The 25,669-nt window shown below is 29.7% G+C and overlaps 1 long non-coding RNA gene across 1 annotated transcript in view; it reads right to left on the reverse strand.

Annotated features, from left to right (window-relative positions):
- Positions 1-261: 261 nt before the first annotated feature.
- The window catches only part of LOC145270502 (uncharacterized), a 68,220-nt gene continuing 42,812 nt past the window's right edge, over positions 262-25,669 (reverse strand). The window contains exons 2-3 of the long non-coding RNA XR_013865402.1: positions 3,559-3,645; positions 262-1,304 (exon numbers count right to left, since the gene is read on the reverse strand). This is a non-coding gene — a long non-coding RNA (uncharacterized LOC145270502). The remainder of the gene's footprint in view (positions 1,305-3,558; positions 3,646-25,669) is intronic.

A 25,669-nucleotide genomic window follows, 5' to 3' on the forward strand; every position in this document is an offset into this window, starting at 1 on the left:
TCACAAGAATATGGTTTCTCTCCCATATGTGTTTTCATATGACGCAACAAATTTGACTGATGTGCAAAAGAAGAACCACATACTTTACAAGAATGTGGTTTCTCTCCCGTATGTGTTTTCATATGATTCAACAAACTTGACTTCCATGCAAAAGAAGAACCACATACTTCACAAGAATGTGGTTTCTCTCCCGTATGTGTTTTTATATGATTCAACAAACTTGACCTCCATGCAAAAGAAGAACCACATACTTCACAAGAATGTGGTTTCTCTCCCGTATGTTATTATATGACGCAACAAATCTGACTTATGTGCAAAAGAATAACCACATACCTCACAATAATGTGGTTTCTCTCCCGTATGTGTTTTCATATGACGCAACAAACGTGACTTACATGCAAAAGAAGAACCACATACCTCACAAGAATGTGGTTTCTCTCCCGTATGTGTTTTCATATGACTCAATAAATGGGACCTCTGTGTAAAAGAAGAACCACATACTTCACAAGAATGTGGTTTCTCTCCCGTATGTGTTTTCATATGACTCAATAAATGGGACCTCTGTGTAAAAGAAGAACCACATACTTCACAAGAATGTGGTTTCTCTCCTGTATGTGTTTTCATATGACTCAATAAATGGGACCTCTGTGTAAAAGAAGAACCACATACTTCACAAGAATGTGGTTTCTCGCCCGTATGTGTTTTCATATGATGCAACAAACTTGACTTATGTGCAAAAGAAGAACCACATACTTCACAAGAATGTGGTTTCTCTCCCGTATGTGTTAGCATATGACGCAATAAACTTGACTTCCGTGCAAAAGAGGAACCACATAATTCACAAGAATGTGGTTTCTCTCCCGTATGTGTTTTCATATGACTCAATAAATGTGACCTCTGTGCAAAAGAAGAACCACATACTTCACAAAAATGTGGTTTCTCTCCCGTATGTGTTTTCATATGACTCAATAAATGTGACCTCCGGTCAAAAGAAGAACCACATACTTCACAAGAATGTGGTTTCTGTCCCGTATGTGTTAGCATATGATGCAATAAACTTGACTTCCGTGCAAAAGAAGAACCACCTACTTCACAAGAATGTTGTTTGTATCTCATGTTTACTTGCATCTGATTCCACAAAATGAAGGAATGTAATGAAGTGTATAATGATAGGCACGCTAATAAATTTCAACTTACGTAAGTTTGTATAAAGAAATTCATAATTATTTTAAACGATTTTTATCTCAACAATGCCGAAAGGTGCTTCTTATCCATTAATGAATTTCTTTTCATTGTTGCAAATTCTGAAAGTATAAAATAAATTTGAAAAAGTACATTTCATGTTGTAAAATTCAAGTTGTTCTGTTGGTAGTTATTAAAAATATCCAAACACTTATTAATAATGAAATTAAAAAATAAAATGAGTATAGTTTTATTCAATACAGGCTTGTTTACAAAATTAATGTGTTTTTATTTTTCCAACTGAAAGTAATAACGTTTTTTTTATTTTAGAGATGAGGATTGAGTCTTCATATTATTTGATTCTTCAGAATACTGTTCTCCACTTGGGTTTTATTTTCACAACGTTTCTATGTTACCTCTGATCTTATTTGGGTGTATTTTGTCGAACTTGAGAACCTTTCTCTTGAACTCAAAAATCTTTACAAAATTCTGAATGGAATGTTTTAATTAGTACATGGGATTAGCACGCTCTCGTATTGGTAGCGATGACTGGGCAAACATTTCTAAGTAATTTTTAATTCTATTTTCAATCTCACTGAGGATAAAAACTTCTTGCGTTCAGTAGTATGTAACCTACAACTAAATTTTACCTAGTACTCTAATCATAGCAACATATATTAGCATTACAGGTCCTAGCAGACAATCCTAGTATGAATTTGAAGAACTATTTTGTTTCTAGATGTTATCAGTATTCATTACTTCATATCATATAAATATATATATACATGTATATAGACAGTTTTTATTACATATTACTATATGTATATATATTATTATTAATGGTTCTTTTATCATATTAAATAATATATAACCTAGCTTACTCTTCATTGTTTTTCTCTATTTATAATTTTTACTATATCCCATAATGGTAGATGATTTAACTTTTCCATCCATATATATTCTGCCATAACAAATTTTTCAATCTCTCCACATATTACAGCTTTTCAATGTTTTTCTAACCTTACTGTTAGTGAATGACATGACTCAAATTTGTACAATTTTCGACATTTACATGGAATCTATTAGTCATGATTGTTTTCATAAGTGGCTTTCCATGAACAACATGTTTCTGTAGAGTCGAATCACTCTTGAATACTATATTATGTTTAGCTCTCTGTTGTATTGTTAAACTTTCCTTATTTTGAGATTTTTATTAGGTCTAGCTCTCTGTTGTATTGTTTTCTTAAACTTTCCACCTTATTTTGATATTTTTATCAGTAGAAATACACATGAACAATAAAATGCTTTGGATAATCACACATTCCAAGGGGATTCTGATAAAATAGTCATATTTTACAAACCAAAGCATTTTAAGTCGTCAATATACCAGTTTTGTTTTTTTCAAATGAATTTATAAATGATAACGTGAAGTATATATTGCTCCCCACTAAACAAAATTTTTTTGTAAGTTACATATAAATGTAAAAAAAGATCTTTCCTTAAAGAAAAGTGCAAATGATTTTTTCCCATAAAAATTATATTGGTCAACTGTCCTAAGACGCTAGAATGGTCTTAAATGCTAAATCATTTTACATTAAATTCATGTGAAACCAACCCCCACTCAAAATTCTAAATTTTTTTTTGTTTCTATCAAATATCCAGGATGTTAACACATAATTTCCCTTAGCTCTAATTGTAGAAATTGTAGAAACCAACCCCCTCTAAATAATTGTAGAAGGGTTGGCTCGATTAAGAGTAGGAATAGAATGTTAGTTTTTCCGTCATGACTGCTTTGTTGCAAAGAATCTGAACACACGTGTGATAAAAGCCATGGGTTGCTTAAGAAAAAAGGAGATGAGGATGTACTCTGATTTAGGTGTTAGTAATAATTAGCAGTATTTTTAAAGCACTTACAGGAACCTGGACTATGTGATAAAAAAGTTTAAGAACAGCTAATGGTTCCCCATGAATTGTAGAAGGGCTTGCTCGATTAAGAGTAGGGATAGAAAGTCAGGCTTTCTACCATAATTTCTTTGTTGCAGAGAATCTCAACACAAATGTGATAAAAGCTTCAAGTGGCTTAAGAAAAATGGGGTGAGGATGTACATCAATTTAGGTGAAATGATGCAAGCAGATGTAATTGAACGATCGAATAGTCCATGGAGTTGTCTGATTGTGTAAGTAGAAAAGAAGGATGGTAGTAAAATAGATGTAAAGGTTTTAAATAAGTCATGAAAAAGTTTGCCTGAGTGTTACCGGTCATTGATGACATATTAGCCTTACTTGGGTCGGCAAAATACTTTGTAAACTTAGATCTGAAATCAGGTTACTCTCAGGTTAAATTAAATAAGAATGATAAATAAAAACTTCATTTACCTGCAACTGAGGTTTATTTCACTTTAACATTATACCATTTGGTCTCGCAAACGCCCCAGGATCTTTCAGCAATTAATGTCCATAGTTCTACAGGGACAGAACGATTATGCATTACCATATTTGGATGATATTTTTATATTCTAAGATACGATGGAAAGTCACTTAGATCACATAGATAGGATACTACTAGCTATTTTACATAAGCACAACCTCAGGTTGAAAGTGATGTAGTGTGAGATTTTAGGAGAAGAACAGGATCTGGGGTGCAAAGTTAGTGAACAGAGTATACAAGTATATAGCCAGACCTGGAAAAAGTCAAAATCGATAAAATCTCGACTCCAACTACTGTGAGACAAGTCAGATCTTTCATTCGTATGACGTCATATTATTGTTGATTTAAAAAAAAATAATTTTTGCCTCAAATGATCTGATATGATCTTTGTTAAAAACAAATTTACTTTTTTATCTCATAATCTTAGTGATATGCAAGAGAGATGGTAGGTGAAATCGTTTTGTTTGAGCCAAAATAGTTTTCATTGTATAAGAAAGTTGAGGGCTCATTGGTGTCATATGTTATGTTTTTATTAAATTAGGGAACAAAAGGCAGATAATGAATTTTTTAGATTTAAAGATGCGGATGCAGAACAAAAAGTTCAGAGTGATGGGTGAAATAGTGTATTACTTGTCCCAACCTGACAATGAACTATTGATAAGGTAACATGTACCGTTGCATCCTAAAAAAAGAGTGTTAGTACAGTACCATGACAATAATAGTTATGGAAAAGACTTTTCATGCTATAAAGCAAAAATATTTCTGGTCGTGTTTATTAAAGGAGGTGAATGAATATGTAGGAAATATATCAAATGTGCAAAACAAGAGATCTGAGGAAGCAGCAACCTAGGATGCAGAAGTGTGATCAGCCTCCTTTTCCTTTCATAAAACTGGTGTTGGCTATTTTGGGCCCTACCAAAGACACTTTTGGGTAACTAGGAGATAGTGATTTTCATCGATATGTATAGAGGTTGGCTGGAGACTTTTGCGGTTCCTGATAAGAAGGCAGAAACGGTAGTGCATCTGTTGTTGGATGAAATTCTCCCCAGATTTTGAGTACCACCCCAGCTGTTAAAAGATAATGGCCGGAAAATATTAACAAAGTCATGAAGAAGGTGTTGAAGGACATCAACATAAATCATGTGACCATGTCAGTTTATTACCAAACAAAGAAAGAAGTAGAAAGATTTCATAGGATGATGCATGACAGTTAAGCAAAAAAGATCAGGAACAATGAGTTGTCATGGGATTTATACATAAACCAAATGTTGGCAGCTGTCAGATTTCATGTGAGTGAAACAAGAAAATTCTAACCATACTACTTGTTCTACAAAAGAGACGTGATCTTGTAGTTAGATAATATATAATGCCTTGTAAAGTATACTATGATGATGAGTAACACGAGATTGCTCTAAAAAAGATGCATCGATCTTTTACTTTGGTAAGGAATAACATTCAGGAAGTTAGAAAAAAACTGATAGAGAACAAGAATAAGAAAATAAAGTCAGTAGATTTTAAGATTGGAAATCTGGTTTTTTATAAGAACCACCAGAAGGCGCATGTGGAACATCTGTGGGTAACGTTGATTGAGGAAAGTCCAATGAGTTGGATAGTGATTGAGCCACAGAACAAACTGATATCTCAATATGGAGAAGTCAACATCAACAGGAAAAGCCGTTAATGGATCGTAGAGTCATGACATATAGCATTACATCGAAAATTGCAAATAATTTGGACACAAATTATCTGCTATATCATCGTTTGTGGATGTCCAAGACAGTAAAATATAATATTAAGGAGTCTACATCAACGAGAAAGGTCGTTGATTGATTGAAGAGTCCTGACACATAACATGGCATAAAAAATTGCCAATAATTTGGACACAAGTTATCTCCTATTTGTACCTATTGTGGGTGTCAAAGACAATAATCGGATCGATTTAGAAAGGCCTAGGGTTGGTTCAGAGTTTGGAAGTGGGGAAGAGGAACCAGAGAGAGGGATTCATTAGGTTGGGTGAGATCTATATTCTGTGTTTAAAAAATATTCCTTTCTTAGGATTCGTTTTATATGTGACACTTTGGAAGATGATTTCGGCTAACCATTTTGACAGAGTATGTGAAGCGTTTGGAATGAATTATGAAAGAAAAGATTATGAGAAAGACAAAAGAAATGAATTTTTTCTTGTTTATAAACTCCAACATGGAAGTCATCAAGTGTCATATACTGATGTTAATTTTAAATTATCAGATGATATTTACCATGCATAGGGCGTTCCTCATATTCAGACATTTAAAAAAAAAAAGAAACTTATTCTTGGAAAGAAAAAATTTAGTTAATAAGACAATAACGAGTTTTCAAATATTAAACAATGTAATTCCTTATGTTATGATTGGTGGCCGCCACTGATAACATAAAGAATTACTTAGCTTAATATCCATAATACTACTTGTTTGCAGCAATTTTTAATGTGGTATTCGTTTTCAGCATACCCTAAAACCTTCAGAATTCGTCATGGTAAAGATGACTATTAAGGTGGAAAGTAAGTTACAATTTACCAAAACGGCATTCAGGCAACCCCTCCCCCGAAATATCACCATGTGGCCAGAAAGTGGATGCTCATTTTACATTAAATTTATATAGAAACGTGAACCTCAATTTTCGAAAAAATACTTTCCTCGTGTCATAAAAACTAATTCTCTGCACCACTTTTGAAGTATTTATTCATTTTCAGCATCCTTGAAAACTTATAAAAGTCGTCATTCTAAAGAATATTTGTAATTTTTAAAGATTTTAGAAATTGACCTTTTTTATGTTTAAGTCATTAGTGAAAACAAAATCTGATTTTTTTTTTACTTGTAAAACATTTAAAAATTATTATTTTATTTTTATTTATTTATTTATTTTGTAAACGATAGAGAAGTTTTTTTTATGTTTAAGTCATTATTAAAAACAAAAACAATCGACAGCGAAAAATTTTCAATGATAAATCAATATTTTCATTAGGATTTTTTTTTTTCTGATTTCATGTTTCAATAAAGACACAGGGAAATTAAAGAACAAAAATCAAGAAAAATGTTATCAATTCTGTACGTGAATACGCATACAGAATTGACCAATATTGATAACATAAAGAATTACGTATTGACCTTTTTTTTATGTTTAAGTTATCAATATTGAAAACAAAATCTGATCGATAATAATCCGACGAAAAAAGATGAAAATAAAAAATACACATACGTGCGCCATGTAGTAATACTTACGTTTTTGTTTTATAATCTTCTTTCGAAAACGATTTTTCAAATGTGATTGACTTTACAAGCTCAACTTAACATTCAAGATGACGAACGGAAGAGCAAGTTCGCAGAAAACAAAATTGAAGAGGAAAAATTAAAAAGGAAATCATTTCGAAATAGAGCCGATCTATTTGGTTAATATCACGGATAAAATTAATATTATTTTATTTAACATTTTAATATTTACATGAGATAGAACAGATTACAAGTTTAATTTTTTAATTTTTATTTTTTGTTAATTCTCTAATTCGTTGCATTCGTTTAATGGCGGAAACTGATAGTTTTTAAAGCCGCATTTTCGTATTTTTATTTATTTATTTATAGATTTCCGATTATTTCTTGATTGTGTTTTTAATCTAAAGTTAATCTCTATGAGAAAAAAATAATTAAAGAGATTAAATGTAAAAATTACAGGTGAAAAAAGTAATAATGAAAACTTATCACGGTGGAAGAAACTGACAAATTCATCTAAATTAAGAAGTTAAATACATTCTTTGTAAAACCCAAAAATCACTTGAAAAATAAATACTAGTTTTCTGTGACTATTTCAAAGATAGTAAAATATAGTTCGTCTCAAAGTTGTATCAAGAAGCAGAACTGGAAGTAACAATAAAAACATGAAATCATATCCTTCGGAAACGAAACGAAACGAAACTTCTTCCGTTTTATTTATTTATTTATTTATTTTTAATACTTCAAAAATTAGTTTAAATTATTTTCTTCTGTATCTTCACTTTTCACCGCAACAAAAAAAAAAAAGTAGAAAAATATTTTGTAATAAAAAAAATATTAGTTGCATTCAAAATAATTTAAAATAACAATTCACCGTTTTGGAGAGTTTTGTTAAGAGAAGCCAACAAACAAAAAAAGTGACAAAGCAAGATAAGTTACTCTTCTACCTACCTGGATAAGTTATGTATTTTAATGTTTTTATTCAGTTCGATAAGTTACTCTTCTACCTACCTGGATAAGTTATTCATTTTAATGCGATAAGTTACTCTTCTACCTAGATAAGTAGGCCGATACAATTTTCAGATAATAACTTTATTCATCCAAAATGATGGAGGTCTGAAACATAATTTAATATTAACCGTTTTGGAGAGTTTTGTTAAGAGAAGCCAACAAACAAAAAAAAAAGTGACATGTTATGGAGGTCTGAAACATACAATGATATTATGATAACAAAAGAAGTGACATGTTATGGTAACATGGGTATAAAATGATTGAGGTGTAGCAGAATTAGTTGTAAGCCGTGCAGCATCTGCTTACATCGATGACATTTTTGTCAACGAGGACGTGCTGCCCGCGGCCCATGTAAAAGAACACCTAGCTACACATAAAGACAGATTCTGTCTGCGTATACTATTGGGTCTCGGACACACTAACGCAGCAAGCGAGATGCTTATTAGGAGGCAACTAAGCACTCTAAAGGAGCTTGTGAAAGAGTACGGGCTGGCAGTGCACGTGACGCTGGTTCCATCAGCACGAAACATTGCTGACCGATTGACACGAGTACCACAGACATGGTTTGAGGCAATGAAAAAGAAAAACAGGCCTGACCCGGTGATAGGCGTGGTTCACACAGACGAGCTGGATGAGAGTCAAATCATGGCTATTCACAAAGGTAGTGGACATCTGGGGGTGTGACGCACTACCTACTTTGTCAGGAGAAGTTGCCCAACCACGACAAAAGCAACCGTTAAAACGGTCATACGGAAATGTGAGGAATGTCAGTCCATTGACCCAGCGCCAGTCAGGTGGGAAAAGGGAACGCTGGAAGTTAACGAGAATTGGCAAAGAATTGGAATAGATATCACGCATTATAGCACCTTCCATTTTTTAACTCTGACAGACTGTGGTCCATCGTGTTTCTCCATTTGGAGGAAATTGGCAAGGCAGGACTCAGCAAGCATGATCCATCAGTTGGAAACAGTGTTCCTCGAGCGTGGCTCACCGCACGAAATCCTTTTAGACAATGACACGGCTTTCTGCAGCAACGCATTTCAAGCATTTGCACATAAATGGGGAGTTCACTTGCGATTTCGTTGTGCGTACGCTCCAGCCGGGAATGGCATAGCGGAGCGATGTCACCATACAGTGAAACGAATAGCGGCTAGAATGCGCTGTTCTATACAGGAAGCTGTCTACTGGTATAACATCACACCAAGAGATGACCCATCTCCCTTCACTGCACCTGCCAACAGGATTTATCGATACGATGTTCGAGTAAAGGAGACCAATCTCGCAACTGTGTCTGCAGATCCCAAGGACAGCTTTTACCAGGTTGGAGATCGCGTGTGGGTCAAAAGACCGCAAAATCGATGTACCACGAGGTTCGGCAAGGGTGAGGTGACCAAGGTAATCAGCCCTCAATCGATTTTGGTGGATAGTGTGCCTTGCCACGTGAAAGATCTGCGCCCTCGCCATTATGTTGTTACATCAAAGGAAGAGGAAGACAGTACAATGTCTTCTGAACGAGCAGAGAGTATAATGCAGGACGATGAAGAGCCATATAATGCACATACGGAAGAAGCGGAAGAGGGACCATCCGTCTTGCCTTTACGAAGGAGTACCTGACAAAGACGGATACTGCCTCCCTGTCCCTGCCCTGATTGTAAAACACCGCCTATGGAACAAGCTGGCAACAATAACGGTGGTAATGAGGAAGATGACAGGGAGGAAGTGCTGCTTCCAGTTCTTTGAAGAAGCACCTGGCAAAGAAGACTGTCCCCATGCCCCGTTTGTGATCATGAGATCAGGGGGGAGTGTAGCAAAATTAGCAGTAACCAAAATGATAAATAGAGCTTACCTCGGATACGTCTGTTTTGGGTTGAGCGAAAGAGAGAGTTCCAAGATGGCTTCCATGGGCTTTTATTAGCGTTTACCCAATGTGATTATCGTCGAATCACGTCTGCTCTTGCGCGATTATGCAAATATGTCGTTCCCGGCCGCTATAAAGGCAGGACACTGGAAAGGAGAGGGGGCGTTCTGCAGATTGTGTGTAGGTGATTCTGGCGAGTAGATTGTGCTTGTTACGACCCACGTGTCTGCGAGAAGCGAGTTTTTGTTCCGTCTGTTTTTAGTTGTTTTTTTTTTGTTTTGCCTACTACATATGTGTTTCATGGGATCTGAAACATACAATGATATTATGGTAACATGAGTATAAACATAACAATTCAATTATCTGTTGGATAAATCTAAGATGCACTAATGGATGGATTATGATTATGTAATACACTATCGTTTATATGCTAAGTTTTTTATTCTGCAATCCTCAAATATAGCAAGTTCATCCATTCACAAAAAATAAATATAATTACCTTAAGAAATTCATTGGTAATAATTTTGTGGTGGAATGTGATTTATCAAATATAGCTATTATATAGTTAAAACCTTCTGCACACCAGAAAGTTTTACTTGTGAGCAGGTCCTTCTAGGACAGAAAACTTGCTAATTTCCATACACGCTTTAACGGTTGACGCTAACATTTTCACAAGCCAGAAAGAAAGACCAATATCAAATTAACTAATTATTTCTTAATCAGTTTTTCATCGTTAGTCTTAAGGACAAGAATTGTGAGACACAGACGGACAGATATCTTCTCTGTCTCCGTTCTTGATTCAGACTTCCTGGAAATTCTCTTCTATTTTCAAATATGTGAGATACTTATTTGTCATATCATGTGACACTTGCATTTCTTATGCGTTTTTCTAGGGAACAAAACTTTCAATTATGCCACCTGCAGCATGGCGCATTCCCGTTTGCCAACAGGTTATACTGAGATGTATGACTAATCCACGCCAAAATTCATACAAGTTTACAGATCCTAATATATATATGCATGCTTATTTTCCAGTTCATAACAATTTTCGTTGGTTAGGAATATTTTGAGTTATCACGTTCTTGTGAGAACTAACTTGTTTTTGGAAATAAGGGTAGGAATTAATTATCACTACAAAGTATAAGTAGGTACTATGCTAAGTTGTTTTTTCTGCAATTTTAAAATATAGCATGCTTATCCACACACACAAAATGAAATTTAGTCACTGTAAGAAACTTCTTGATAATAATTTTGTAGTGGAATGTGATTCTTTGCTATGGAAAGCACAGAAAATAAAAATGTCAAAAAAAAGTTAAAAGTGTTTATTTATTTGTTTTGCACTTCGATGGGGTCGACAGACGAGAGGAAGAACGAAATGACAACGCCTTCTATAACATTACAATTCATTGTATATAGTTTATATATAGTTTAAACCTTCTACACAACATACAACAATTGAATTCCATTTCAATATCTGCATTTGTTCATATGCCTCACAGAGAGGCACATTCATTTTATAATCGGAATCTAGTTTTGAAAAATGAAACAAATGCTGTTATATAAAAGAACCACATTCGCCTTCTGACAGCAGAAAGTCTGCGAGCAGCAGATGCTTCTAGGACAGAACAAACACTACGGTGAAATACTACCACAAAAGTCTGATTTGTTTATATTAGGCACCGCCAAAAATGGCCGCAAAATCAAGTTGTTGTTGTTTTTTAAAATTACATTTATTAAAATCCATTATTTCTGAGTAACTTTTTTTCCAGAAAGATAAAACCCTGAATTTTATCATATAGAAAACAGAATAATGTAAAACTTTTTCTACTATTTTTAATTAAATTTTAAATGTTAAATTTTCCCAAAAAGTTAACAATTGACATTTTTTGTCTTGCACAAAAAACGTACATAAATATTAAAAAAAAAAAGGTTTTTAAAATAATTTATTTATTTATTTATTGTCTAACTAAGATTTATGATGATTTTCTAAGAGAATATGCAAAAATATTCTAATATAAGTACCTGAATTTCAAATAATTCCGCTTATTCATATAGGTAACCAGATATTTCGCGTCGATGTAGAGTCTAGATCGACTCTGTTTACGTTTTGCGTTTGATAAGAAGAAAACTATGGAAGACCAAACAGGCCAAAAAAACTTATTTTTCAGTGACGAAAATTTCAATGTATTATTAAGCTGAGGCTGGCCAGTACCAGAAGGGTGACCATTTGTATGAGTTTGGTTTTTAATGTGTATGTGTGTGGGGGCCAGGCTCCCCAAAATGGGGGGGGCAATTTAAAGCAGAATAAAAAAAATTATTTCAGCGCGTTTGGTCCACCGTAGTCGAAAGGCGGCAAACGTTTTCAAACGGGATCGAAAAAAATGATGCTATTTTTAACACAAAGGGCACAATATTTATCGAATTTTTTTTTATCGATTATTCAAAGCATGCCCTGTTTAATAATGGTCATGCATTATTCGGCTCGCTAAAAAAAAAATTGTTAATTTATTTATCAAAAAATTTTAAAATGGCTTTTTTTCGTATAAATATTAAAAAAAAATTTTTTGTTTTGCTTAACTTAAATTAATTATTTTACTTAACATATTCACCGAATTTCACACTTCAAAACTCAAAAGCGGGATAATTAAACACAATCGAAGTTCTGATATTCAGACGTCAAAATAAGGTATGCAAACAATTTTTTTTTATCTATAATTCTGTCCCTTACAACAACATAATATGTTTTGTTCAGTTTCAGATGATTATTTTAAGCATATTTGTTCCCACTTCAAAACAAGGGGGGTTTTGTAAGCAATATATATATATATATATATATATATATATATATATATATATATATATATATATCGTTTATGAAAAATAAGTACACTGTTATAAAGTTCATTCTTCTCCTAATAATCGCTGAAAATTTCGTATTGATCGGATAATTACCTCATTTTTGGTAGATTTTTAAAAAGACGGTCCGTCAAAAAGTACTGACCTGGTCCCCCCCCCCAGTTTTTGCGGTGTCTAGTTTATATGCTTTTTACGGAATAAGTAAGACACAAGATCAATTCATATTCAGAATTAAGCTCTCAACAATGTCAAATTAATCCAGCTGCAAACAGTCTTCTTAGTAACCTTGCTATACTTCACGCAATAAATAATATAAATTTGTGATCCGAAATAAGTAGATAATGCCTGGGATAATGGATTGATGAAGCAAAACATATACTTGAGTTTGGCTTTCACCAATCCCTTATAGTTATTGCTAATCTTTTGAGAAACCTCTCCCGTGGAATGCGGACGAGGCTTCCAATGTTTTGCTAGCGTGCTCTTTTACTTGCGTGCTGACTCTTCAAATACTTCTTTCTGACTTACGTCGTGTGAAAGAGAATAAGATGAAGAGCTTCATTCAAATTTCTTTCATTGTCACAAACAGTTACATTTGCTCAACTGCTAGGTGTATCAAAAGCGGCCATTAAAAATGACGTCATAAGGACTAATAATTCAACTTACTATATTTTCGAAGCTTATAACTAATTGAAAAATGTAAACCAAACCCTTTTTTTTTCAATTAAAAGAGCAAAGACCAAATTTTAAAAAATAACAGGCAAATTATGCAATATTTGTTTTTTTAAGATTTGAAGAAAATAAACGAGATTTAACTTATATCGATTTTAAAAATCGATATAAATTCCACAAAACTACTTACCTATAAAACATGCTATTGAATGTTTAGTTCCATCCTTCATTGTTCAGAATTTATCCATATTTATATTTTAAAATCCATTTAATTTTTAAATAAAATAATTTTTTAAACGCCTATTTAAAAATAAACGCCATGGTGCAAACATTTTACATTTTTATCAAAACCGGGAGTAGTTCCTTTTTTATTGTTTTGAATTACGGGTGGACAGAAGGAAGTAAAAACTACACGTTTGCCTTAGCCGTCTAGCCTTGCACGTAAAGAAATTTGTGCCCCCATACATGAAAACTAGTCACATTTTAGTTTTAATTGTTTCCTTAAGAAAAAAAAAACAGTTCATGATTTTTTTTATTTTCTCAAAGAAATACACGAGTTTTTCATTTAATATATTTAAATACCACTTTATGGAGTGGTTTTTTTTTAATATCTAAAAAAAAACATTGACTGAAATAGAAATAATTTTCGTAATAAAGCGAAACTTTCTGTGCAATATAAGAAGATTATATCTAAATACATTCGGGAAACATTTCATTTCATTTAAAAATAATAACAAAAAAACAACGTGTTTTAAAAAAGGTTTTAAACTTTTGACTTTACAGGTAAATTTGCAAAAAACTATTCTTTTTTGTTTTAAATGTGAATATATTATTTATTCATGTTTATCTTCGATTTGTGATATATAAAACTTTGGTACATAAGTTAATAATTAAAATTTTTATAAGCATTTCAAAATGGCGGATGTGAATTTAAAAAAAACGTATTTCTAAAATATTATATTTGATTGATTGGAAAGAGCATAAAATTTCAAATTGATCCTGAAAATATTGTAAAAATTTACCCAATAGAACAGTTTTGATAGATTTTTAAAGTTTAAAAATAAAAAAAAATTAACTCGTAAAATTCAATTGATTTCATTACGTAAAATAATGTCTGCATGAAATGGCGCCGGCACTTTTTAAACACTGTTGTATTTTAAATAAAAAAAATAATATTTCTATTATTTTTTAAACAACTATAATAGTTTATTTTGGAAGTATATTCCATAAAGAAAATGAACAACACACTTTAAAAGAGAAAGTACGAGTTTTTTTATATTTTATCCGCAGTTTCGTGCTAGGGGGGGTCAAAAATTCCCGCCAAATTCTGATACACATAGTAGAGTGCTATGTGCTAACAATTGAAGTTTCAGTCTTTAATCTATGTACGCTTAGCCACACATAAGACTTAGAGATGACGAAACATGTGTCAGGGGAGATTTAACAGAATAAATACATGTAATCGAAACGGAAAGACACATTCCATTAAACTATAATAATGTTACAGATGAACTCCTATTTTTAATCTGAGTTAATTTTTAGTTAGTAATGTTTCTTCTCTTAATAAAATTACTCTATTTGATTTCTAATTATTATTTTTATAATTTTATTCAATTTATATTTCGATCCATGCATATGCGAATTGCCTATTTCACACAATTATGTTATCATAGCCTGGGTTGTACTCACGACACTCCCTTCAACCTGACAGCAGCTAAGACGATAAGATACAAAAACATCCACTCTCCAAAAGAATGATGCAACACCCGGTAGTAAAGACCATACGACATTATCTAAAGCAAGGTGAAAACGGCCATTTTACAAAATTAATTAATTCTATTTAAAAACTTGTTAAGACAATAACGGAACAAAATGAAAGTTTTCGGATGGCACAATAATTGTTTAAACGCTTGACAACGCCTCCATATATTTATATACGTTCAAAACACAAGCATGCCCATGTAAAACAAAGTAATAACTCGGTGGGAATATAAAATAATAGAGCAATTGTTAACTGTTGAGACATTATGTTGAACAAAGATGTCGGCGTAGTTCAGATCAGATCCTGAGTGTAATTGGTAGCAACCAAGATGACGGCCAAGAATCAACTGCGGTCCGTGACATAGTCAACGGCGAACTGATTGAATCCCAAATTCGTCAATTTTTATAGTAACTTTGGAAGGTTTTCATTGGTTGGTTAGCATAGCCGGTGATTATAAAAACGATTGGCGAATTCATTGGTTTCATACCCCCCCAATTGTATTATAAAATGTTTATACCCCCCTTTTCTTATGGTTTTTAATTAGTTTCTCATGGTATGATGTTCTTATGGTAAATGACGAAGGATGTATACGCTGATGGATGTATAGTATGAATGTGGTATTGTGGTGAAAGTAGAGTAAATGTAGGAACTAGTTAGGTTAGATTAGTTAGCTTTAGACAAAGAAGACCGCTCTTCCCCCTCCCCGATGTTCGGCCTTGTGCCAAATTTTTCTTAAAATATTTTTTGTATTTTATAAAAATAAATATTTACCCGCCCCTCACTAGGAGTCAAAAACAGTTTACAGCAGTTCGTTCAAAGTTCCGATTTTTTACACATGTCTACCGCACAAGCAATATTAGACACAACTGCTGCTGATTTTCTATTAAGTGTTCTGTTACACTGCTCTAGAAAAATTTTTACGTTTTTTTTTTTTTTTTTTTGTTACAAGGTGGTCACCACTTATCAAGGCCCGGAAGCCACTCAGGGATAAGAGTTATTGTAAGTACAGTACGTTAGTGTGGAGATTTAATAAAGTGTCTACTTAAGGGGCGGTTCATCATGAATTTGTTTATGTTGGACTTAAAGACATCCAGGTTGTAGTCAGGTGGGAAGCAGGCAGACAGAAAAGAGTTCCACAGGCGTGCAGTTCTAAGAAAGAAGCTTTGTTCATGGAATCTACGTTTGGATTTAGGCCTAGATAAAGAGTGGGGAAAGTTTTTGATAGTGGATTCAGCTAGACGGGTGTTTCTTGTAAAAGATTGGCGAGGGGGTACCAGAGATTGGAGTTCAGACGAGCACCTGCCATGGAAATAACGATAAAACAAAGACAGGCTTGCTACGTCTCTTCTGTAGGAGAGAGATTGCAGGGAAGAGAAAAGTGCATCCCCCACTAAGCCACAAAGTCTATTTTGTACTCTGTCAAGGCAGGGTATGCTGTTTTTAGCAGCTCCTGCCCAGATATGGCGGCAGTATTCCATCCTTGGATGTACTTGGCTTTTATATAGATAGAGAATTGCATCAGTAGTGAGATATCTTCTGGAGCGGTAGAAGGATCCCACCATCTTTCCAGCGACCTTGGCAACAGACTTGATGTACGTGTTCCATTTCAGACCAGGAGTGAAGGTCAAACCCAGAAGCTTGTCAAAACATGGGGCTTCTCCTAGACGAGAGCTATCCATTTCAGTTCATGCCAGATGGGGATCAGAGCGTTGATGATGTAAAGATAGGAGTTTGGTTTTAGATGCATTAAAGGTAACCAGCCACGTCTTCCCCCACTGAACCGCTCATTTGAGATCAGAGGAGAGAGAATCAGAGAGAGCTTTGTCATTTGCAGCCTTTGATGTGTTGCCGTAGTTGGTCGTGTCATCAGCATAGATGTTAAAGAATGATTTAAGTATGTGTTTAGGGAGATCATTGATGTAGATTAGGAAGAGAGTTGGGCCCAGAATGGACGCTTGAGGGACTCCAGCATTAATACTGCAGGCCTCTGATTTTTGTCCATATTATGAGCCTATCAGAGAGAAATGATTCAATGATAGAGAGAATATTTCCAGTTATACCGTAGCTGGAAATCGTGTGAAGTAGGCCTTTATTCCATACCTTGTCGAAGGCCTTTGATATATCAAGAGCAATTGCCCTAGAAAAATGAAAACAAACATGAAAATATATACATATGCATGAATATAAAAATATAGAAACTTAATAGAATCTTATATAGAAATAAATATTTAATTTTTCTTCATCTTTATTGTTTTAATTTGTAAGAAAAGATCATTTTCAACGTGTATTAGTGAAGAATATTTTTAATATTAAAAGCAATGCTAGTTTCTTTCAGAACTGATTGTGTTCCTTAGAATTAAAAAAAAATCTTTTCAATGTTGAAAAATAGTTTTTTTATCTGATGTAGTAATATGAAATTTCAAGAAGATTTTCATTAGTTTTGTAATTTCTCTATAATAGGCATATTCAAAGTAGTCTATATATATATATATATATATATATATATATATATATATATATATATATAATTATAACGCTCAAATTACCTTGTAACGGATGTAATAACCTAACATCCGGTTTACAAAGACTAAATTTTAAAATAATAAAAGATTTTATAGAAAAATATGCAATATTATTTAACATCGGTTTTCTTTTAAAAAAAATTCAAGAAATTCAATGAATTTTAACTTACTCCAATTATAATAAATATATATAAATTCCAAAAAAATCACTTACCTATAAACAAATACTAATGAACGGGTGCTTTCATTCTTCATTAAAAAAAATTTGTCCATATTTATATTTTATATACCATGTACTTTTTAAATAAAATAATTTTTAAGCAACCATTCAAAAAGACCGCCAGTTTCAAATCTAATAACATGTGGTCACAGAGCGTAGTTGTCTTCCTTTCTTCCAGTTGACAAATGCGGAGGCTGAAAAACGGCATAATTAATTATTTCAAAAAATTAAAAACCACACATTAGACCAAATATATTTCCCGGTATTAACTATATAAGCAAACAAACATTTGAAGTCCTATTATGTGTCTTATCTCCCCTTTGAATTTCTGACATGTGGTCACTGTTAACAATCAAATTAGTCAAGCATGAGTCACCGTATTTGAAAAAATGATCACATATTACTCATCAAATTTTACTTTCAAAAACGCCGAAAAATTTCCCATTTTTTTATTCTCTTAAAGAATTATGAGTTTTTGCTTTAAAATATTTTATTTCTTTTTTATGCAATGGTTCTTTTTTTTTTTAATATTTTATTTCTTTTTTATGCAATGGTTCTTTTTTTTAAATATTTTATTTCTTTTTTATGCAATAATTCTTTTTTTCTTTTTAAATATTTTATTTCCTTTTTATGCAATGGTTCTTTTTTTTTAAATATTTTATTTCTTTTTATGCAATGGTTCTTTTTTTAAATATTTTATTTCATTTTTATGCAATGGTTCTTTTTTTTAAATATTTTATTTCTTTTTTATGCAATGGTTCTTTTTTTTAAATATTTTATTTCTTTTTATGCAATGGTCCTTTTTTTAAATATTTTATTTCTTTTTTATGCAATGGTTTTTTTTTTAAATATGTTATTTCTTTTTTATGCAATGATTCTTTTTTAAAAATATTTTATTTCTTTTTTATGCAATGGTTCTTTTTTAAATATTTTATTTCTTTTTTATGCAATGGTTCTTTTTTTAAAAATATTTTATTTCTTTTTTATGCAATGGTTGTTTTTTTTAAATATTTTATTTCTTTTTTATGCAATGGTTCTTTTTTTAAAATATTTTATTTCTTTTTTATGCAATGGTTTTTTTTTAATATTTTATTTCTTTTTTATGCAATAGTTATTTTTTAAAAAATATTTTATTTCTTTTTTATGCAATGGTCCTTTTTTAAAATATTTTATTTCTTTTTTATGCAATGGTTGTTTTTTTTTTAATATTTTATTTCTTTTTTATGCAATGGTTATTTTTTTAAAATATTTTATTTCTTTTTTATGCAATGATTCTTTTTTAAAAATATTTTATTTCTTTTTTATGCAATGGTTCTTTTTTAAATATTTTATTTCTTTTTTATGCAATGGTTCTTTTTTTAAAAATATTTTATTTCTTTTTTATGCAATGGTTGTTTTTTTTTAAATATTTTAGTTCTTTTTTATGCAATGGTTATTTTTTTAAAATATTTTATTTCTTTTTTATGCAATGGTTCTTTTTTTAAAATATTTTATTTCTTTTTTATGCAATGGTTCTTTTTTTAAAATATTTTATTTCTTTTTTATGCAATGGTTCTTTTTTTAAAAATATTTTATTTCTTTTTTATGCAATGGTTCTTTTTTTAAAATATTTTATTTCTTTTTTATGCAATGGTTCTTTTTTTAAAAATATTTTATTTCTTTTTTATGCAATGGTTCTTTTTTTAAAAATATTTTATTTCTTTTTTATGCAATGGTTCTTTTTTAAATATTTTATTTCTTTTTTATTCAATGGTTTTTTTTTTTAATATTTTATTTCTTTTTTATGCAAGTGTTCTTTTTTTTAAATATTTTATTTCTTTTTTATACAATGGTTGTTTTTTTTTAAATATTTTATTTCTTTTTTATGCAATGGTTCTTTTTTTTAAATATTTTATTTCTTTTTTATGCAATGGTTCTTTTTTTAAAATATTTTATTTCTTTTTATGCAATGGTTCTTTTTTTAAAATATTTTATTTCTTTTTATGCAATGGTTCTTTTTTTTTAAATATTTTATTTATTTTTTATGCAAGTGTTCTTTTTTTAAAATATTTTATTTCTTTTTATGCAATGGTTCTTTTTTTAAAAATATTTTATTTCTTTTTATGCAATGGTTCTTTTTTTTTAAATATTTTATTTATTTTTTATGCAAGTGTTCTTTTTTTAAAATATTTTATTTCTTTTTTATGCAATGGTTCTTTTTTTAAAATATTTTATTTCTTTTTTATGCAATGGTTCTTTTTTTAAAATATTTTATTACTTTTTTATGCAATGTTTTTTTAAAAATATTTTATTTCTTTTTTATGCAATGGTTCTTTTTTTAAAATATTTTATTTCTTTTTTATGCAATGGTTCTTTTTTTAAAAATATTTTATTTCTTTTTTATGCAATTATTCTTTTTTTTTAAATATTTTATTTCTTTTTTATGCAATGGTTGTTTTTTTATAATATTTTATTTCTTTTTTATGCAATGGTTCTTTTTTTTAATATTTTATTTCTTTTTTATGCAATGGTTCTTTTTTTAAAATATTTTATTTCTTTTTTATGCAATGATTCTTTTTTAAAAATATTTTATTTCTTTTTTATGCAATGGTTCTTTTTTTAAAAATATTTTATTTCTTTTTTATGCAATGGTTCTTTTTTTAAAAATATTTTATTTCTTTTTTATGCAATGGATCTTTTTTTTTAAATATTTTATTTCTTTTTTATGCAATGGTTCTTTTTTTTTAATATTTTATTTCTTTTTTATGCAATGGTTCTTTTTTTTTAAATATTTTATCTTTTTTATGCAATGGTTCTTTTTTTTAAATATTTTATTTCTTTTTTATGCAATGGATCTTTTTTTTTAATATTTTATTTCTTTTTTATGCAATGGTTCTTTTTTTAAAATATTTTATTTCTTTTTTATGCAATGGTTCTTTTTTTTAATATTTTATTTCTTTTTTATGGAACGGTTCTTTTTTTAAAAATATTTTATTTCTTTTTTATGCAATGGTTCTTTTTTTTTAAAATATTTTATTTCTTTTTTATGCAATGGTTCTTTTTTTTAATATTTTATTTCTTTTTTATGCAATGGTTCTTTTTTTTAAATATTTTATTTCTTTTTTATGCAATGGTTCTTTTTTTTAAATATTTTATTTCTTTTTTATGCAATGGATCTTTTTTTTTAAATATTTTATTTCTTTTTTATGCAATGGTTCTTTTTTTTAATATTTTATTTCTTTTTATGCAATTGTTCTTTTTTTTTAATATTTTATTTCTTTTTTATGCAATGGATCTTTTTTTTTAAATATTTTATTTCTTTTTTATGCAATGGTTATTTTTTTAAAATATTTTATTTCTTTTTTATGCAATGGTTCTTTTTTTAAAAATATTTTATTTCTTTTTTATGCAATAGTTATTTTTTTAAAAATATTTTATTTCTTTTTATGCAATGGTTCTTTTTTGCTTTATAATATTTTATTTCTTTTTTATGCAATGGTTATTTTTTTTCAATGTTTTATTTCTTTTTTATGCAATGGTTCTTTTTTTAAAATAATTTATTACTTTTTAAGCAATGGTTCTTTTTTTTAATATTTTATTCCTTTTTTATGCAATGGTTTTTTTTAAATATTTTATTTCTTTTTTATGCAATGGTTCTTTTTTTTTAATATTTTATTCCTTTTTTATGCAATGGTTCTTTTTTTTTTAATATTTTATTTCTTTTTTATGCAATGGTTCTTTTTTTAAAATATTTTATTTCTTTTTTATGCAATGGTTCTTTTTTTCAAAATATTTTATTTCTTTTTTATGCAATGGTTCTTTTTTTTAAGTATTTTATTTCTTTTTTATGCAATGGTTCTTTTTTTTTTAAATATTTTATTTCTTTTTTATGCAATAGTTCTTTTTTTTTAATATTTTATTTTTTTTTATGCAATGGTTCTTTTTTCAAAAATCTAAAAAGAAACAGCGTGTTTTTTTTATAAAAAGGTTTTAACCTTTTGACTTTACAGGTAAATTTTCACACAACTATTCTTTTGTTTTGTTTTAAATTAGATTATTTTGGTTATTGATCTTTTATATTCAATTTGTAATATATAAATCTTAGGTGAACAAATTAGTTATTTACTTATAAATAGACATTTCAAAATCGGAGGGTGAATTAAAAAAAAAACGTTTGTCTAGAATATTATATTCGGTTTATTGGAAAGAGCATAAAATTTCACATTAAACCTGAAAATATCTTAAAAATTGAACAAATAGAACAATTTTGATAGATTTTTAAATTGAAAAAAATAAACTCGTAAAATTCAATTCATTTCATTACGTAGAAAAAATGGTTGCATGAGCGCGCGTATGCACTTTGTATACACTTTTTTGAAAAGATAAAAAATAATGCCTTTATTATTTAAGAAAAACTTTAATAGTTTATTTTGGAAGTATATTCTATAAATACATTAAACAACCCACTTAAAAAAAAAACGAGTTTAGTATATTTTATTTGCAGTTTTGTGTTAAGGCTGTCAAAAATCCCCCCCCCCAAATTCTTACACACCTAATAAATAACCCCGAATATATATATATATATATATATATATATATATATATATATATATATATATATATATATATAATTTTATATATATGTATTTCTGTTTGGAGAATATATATATATATATTAATTTGCCTTATGAATAAATAATCCACGCGACATTAAAACTTATTGTTTTACTGTGTACGTTTTCGACGTCCGAATTGTTTTTTTTTCCGCATTTAAATCAAAAGATATATAAAAAATTGAATTTAACTTTAACTATTATGGTATCTGCTCAGTGCAAATTTACCTACAAGTACGACAAACCACTTATAATTCAATGGCTGTAAGTTTTGTTTTTTGGGTTTTTTTTTCAAATATAAACAATTATCAACAGAACGACTCATAGAAATCTATATTCTTTTTTCATTTTAATATACTTTCATAGAAATGTTTGTTATGTCACAAAAACTATTTTCTTTATGTCACACAAACAAACACACACACACACACACACACACACACACACATACATAATTATTTTTTACTATAATAATTAAATACCTACAGACACTAGTGTTTCATCCTTACGGGATTCTTCAGTGCAGGGTGTCACGATTAACACCGGCCGAATGATTCAAACCCCGCAACACGAGACATCTCTGACTCGATTAGTGGAGTCCGTATCCATTCGGCTACCATTAACCACGTGAAATAGCGTTGAATTTTAAACATTTTAATTTTAAATGTCCATACGTCAGTCAGAGAGTGATCTAATCGTTATACGATGATCTATGCATATATATATATATATATATATATATATATATATATATATATATATATATATATATATATATATATATATATATACAAGGAGTGGAGTATATGGGGTGTTCGGTAAAAAGAGACAAACAAAATATGAGGGGGGAGCCTAAAAATGCTTAATAGTGTGCAATAATATTTTCAAATTGGTTTTAATCTGGTGATAAAATAGCTGACAAGAGTCATGTTTATATGAAAACTTAATATTTAAAAAAAAATGTAAACACAGTTAATTAAAAATCTATATTATAACAGAACATTTTGAAATAATGGAATTTTAATCGCTTTAATCTTTTAAAAAATAATGTTTACGAAGTTTCTTTTTTTTGGCAATTCAGCTGATTATAGTATATATTAATTCGAAAAAAAACGCTATTACAAAAACATAATGATATTAAGTTTATACCAATTTTTTTTATTGCAACTTCACGGTAGATTTTTGTTCAGTATGTGTATTTAAATTTTAATAAAATAAATGCTTTTTACTTATTTGAATTCTTACGTTTCATAATAAATAGAAATTTCGATAGATTTAAATATATTTTGTTCGAATTTCGAAAAAGTAAATAGGGGGGGGATCACGCACTAAAAAATATATTTCCCCTCGTATATTTTACGAAAACTGCATTTTATATGTAATTTCATTTTGAAATGGATAACTATCGAAAATTTCACGAAACTCTGACCATTAGTTGATTTTTGCTAGATTTATTAAATACGGGTATATTTTCACGTTCGAAATGTCTACTACATGGGAACGTTATTTTAAAGCGCCAATTATGTAAACACGATGTTCGTCTCGCAATTTCATTATTTTCGTTCAATGAAAAATTTTTTTTTAAATTGTTACTGATTTATTTTGCCCTTCTTCTTTTAAATAGTATAAAAGTTCTACTGATAATATTAATTTATAATAAAGTTACATCGTGTTACATATAGGGCGGGGTAATTCTGTGGCGACTTTTGGCAGTCCCTAGTGAAGAGAAGGTGGAGGATTGAATTGTATTCCGAGTATAAATTAAGATTATAATCGGAGAGGTAAATTTGACTAAATGGAACAACAGACATATGACAGTGAATAATTTTATGGTGGATAAATAGGGTTAAATGGGATTAAAATTAAATTTGAGATATAAGTTATTCTGTGAGGAGGAGGGAGAGGATAAAGCAGTAAAAGATGGGATGGGATAGGGTAGGGGAAGATTGAGGTGGAGGGTGTTATTTTTGTAGATGTTAATTGTAATTGTAATTTATATATATATATATATATATATATATATATATATATATATATATATATATATATATATATAAATTTAATTGTAAATTATATATAATATATATATATAGTCATAAATACACAATATTTTTAAGTGAAAATAAATTTCGAAATCGAATAAATAAAAGTAGTTTTACTAAACAAAACAGTAGAGTTAAGTTGCAAGAGAAACTCTTTTGAATTAAAAAAAACACATTTTTTTTTTAAATATAAATAAATTACAATAATTATAAAAGTTCTCTTTTTAAAATTGTTGTCTATTTTCCATGCATTATGTCCCTTTAACAGTTATCTCCCTTGGCCGGACATTTTTTTTTTTAGAGTTTCCTCTGACTCGACACCTAGTCAGCGGCCTTTCTAACCCCACGTGTCGCTGTCTTTTATCTTCTGTTGTCCTTCGTTGTTTTAAACCATCTCCGGTAAGAAACATTATATATCTCCTTCTTAAACACACTTTTTAATACTTTTAACTAGGCACCGCCAAAAATGGCCGCAAAATCAAGTTGTTGTTGTTTTTTAAAACTAAATTACATTTATTAAAATCCATTATTTCTGAGTAACTTTTTTTTTTCCAGAAAGATAAAACCCTGAATTTTATCATATAGAAAACAGAATAATGTAAAACTTTTTCTACTATTTTTAATTCAATTTTAAATGTTAAATTTTCCCAAAAAGTTAACAATTGACATTTTTTGTCTTGCACAAAAAACGTATTTAAATATTTAAAAAAAAGGGTTTTTGAAATAATTAATTTATTTATTTATTGTCTAACTAAGATTTAGGATGATTTTCTAAGAGAATATGCAAAAATATTATAATATAAGTACCGGAATTTCAAATAATTCCACTTATTCATATAGGTAACCAGATATTTCGCATCTACGTAGAGTTCAGATCGACTCTGTTTACGTTTTCGTTTTGATAATAAGAAAACTATGGAAGACAAACAGGCCAAAAAAACTTATTTTTCAGTGACGAAATTTTCAATGTATTATTAAGCTGAGGCTGGCCAGTACCAGATGGGTGACCATTTGTATGAGTTTGGTTTTTAATGTGTATGTGTGTGGGGGCTAGGCTCCCCAAAATGGGGGGGGGGGGCAATTTAAAGCAGAATAAAAAAAAAATTATTTCAGCGCGTTTGGTCCACCGTAGTCGAAAGGCGGCAAACGTTTTCAAACGGGATCGAAAAAAATGATGCTATTTTTAACACAAAGGGCACAATATTTATCGAATGTTTTTTTTCTGTATCGATTATTCAAAGCATGCCCTGTTTAATAATGGTCATGCATTATTCGGCTCGCT

This window comes from Euprymna scolopes, chromosome 46 (genome assembly GCF_053919585.1).
Source record: "Euprymna scolopes isolate OS-2025 chromosome 46, ASM5391958v1, whole genome shotgun sequence".
Classification (NCBI taxonomy): Eukaryota; Metazoa; Mollusca; class Cephalopoda; order Sepiida; family Sepiolidae; genus Euprymna; species Euprymna scolopes.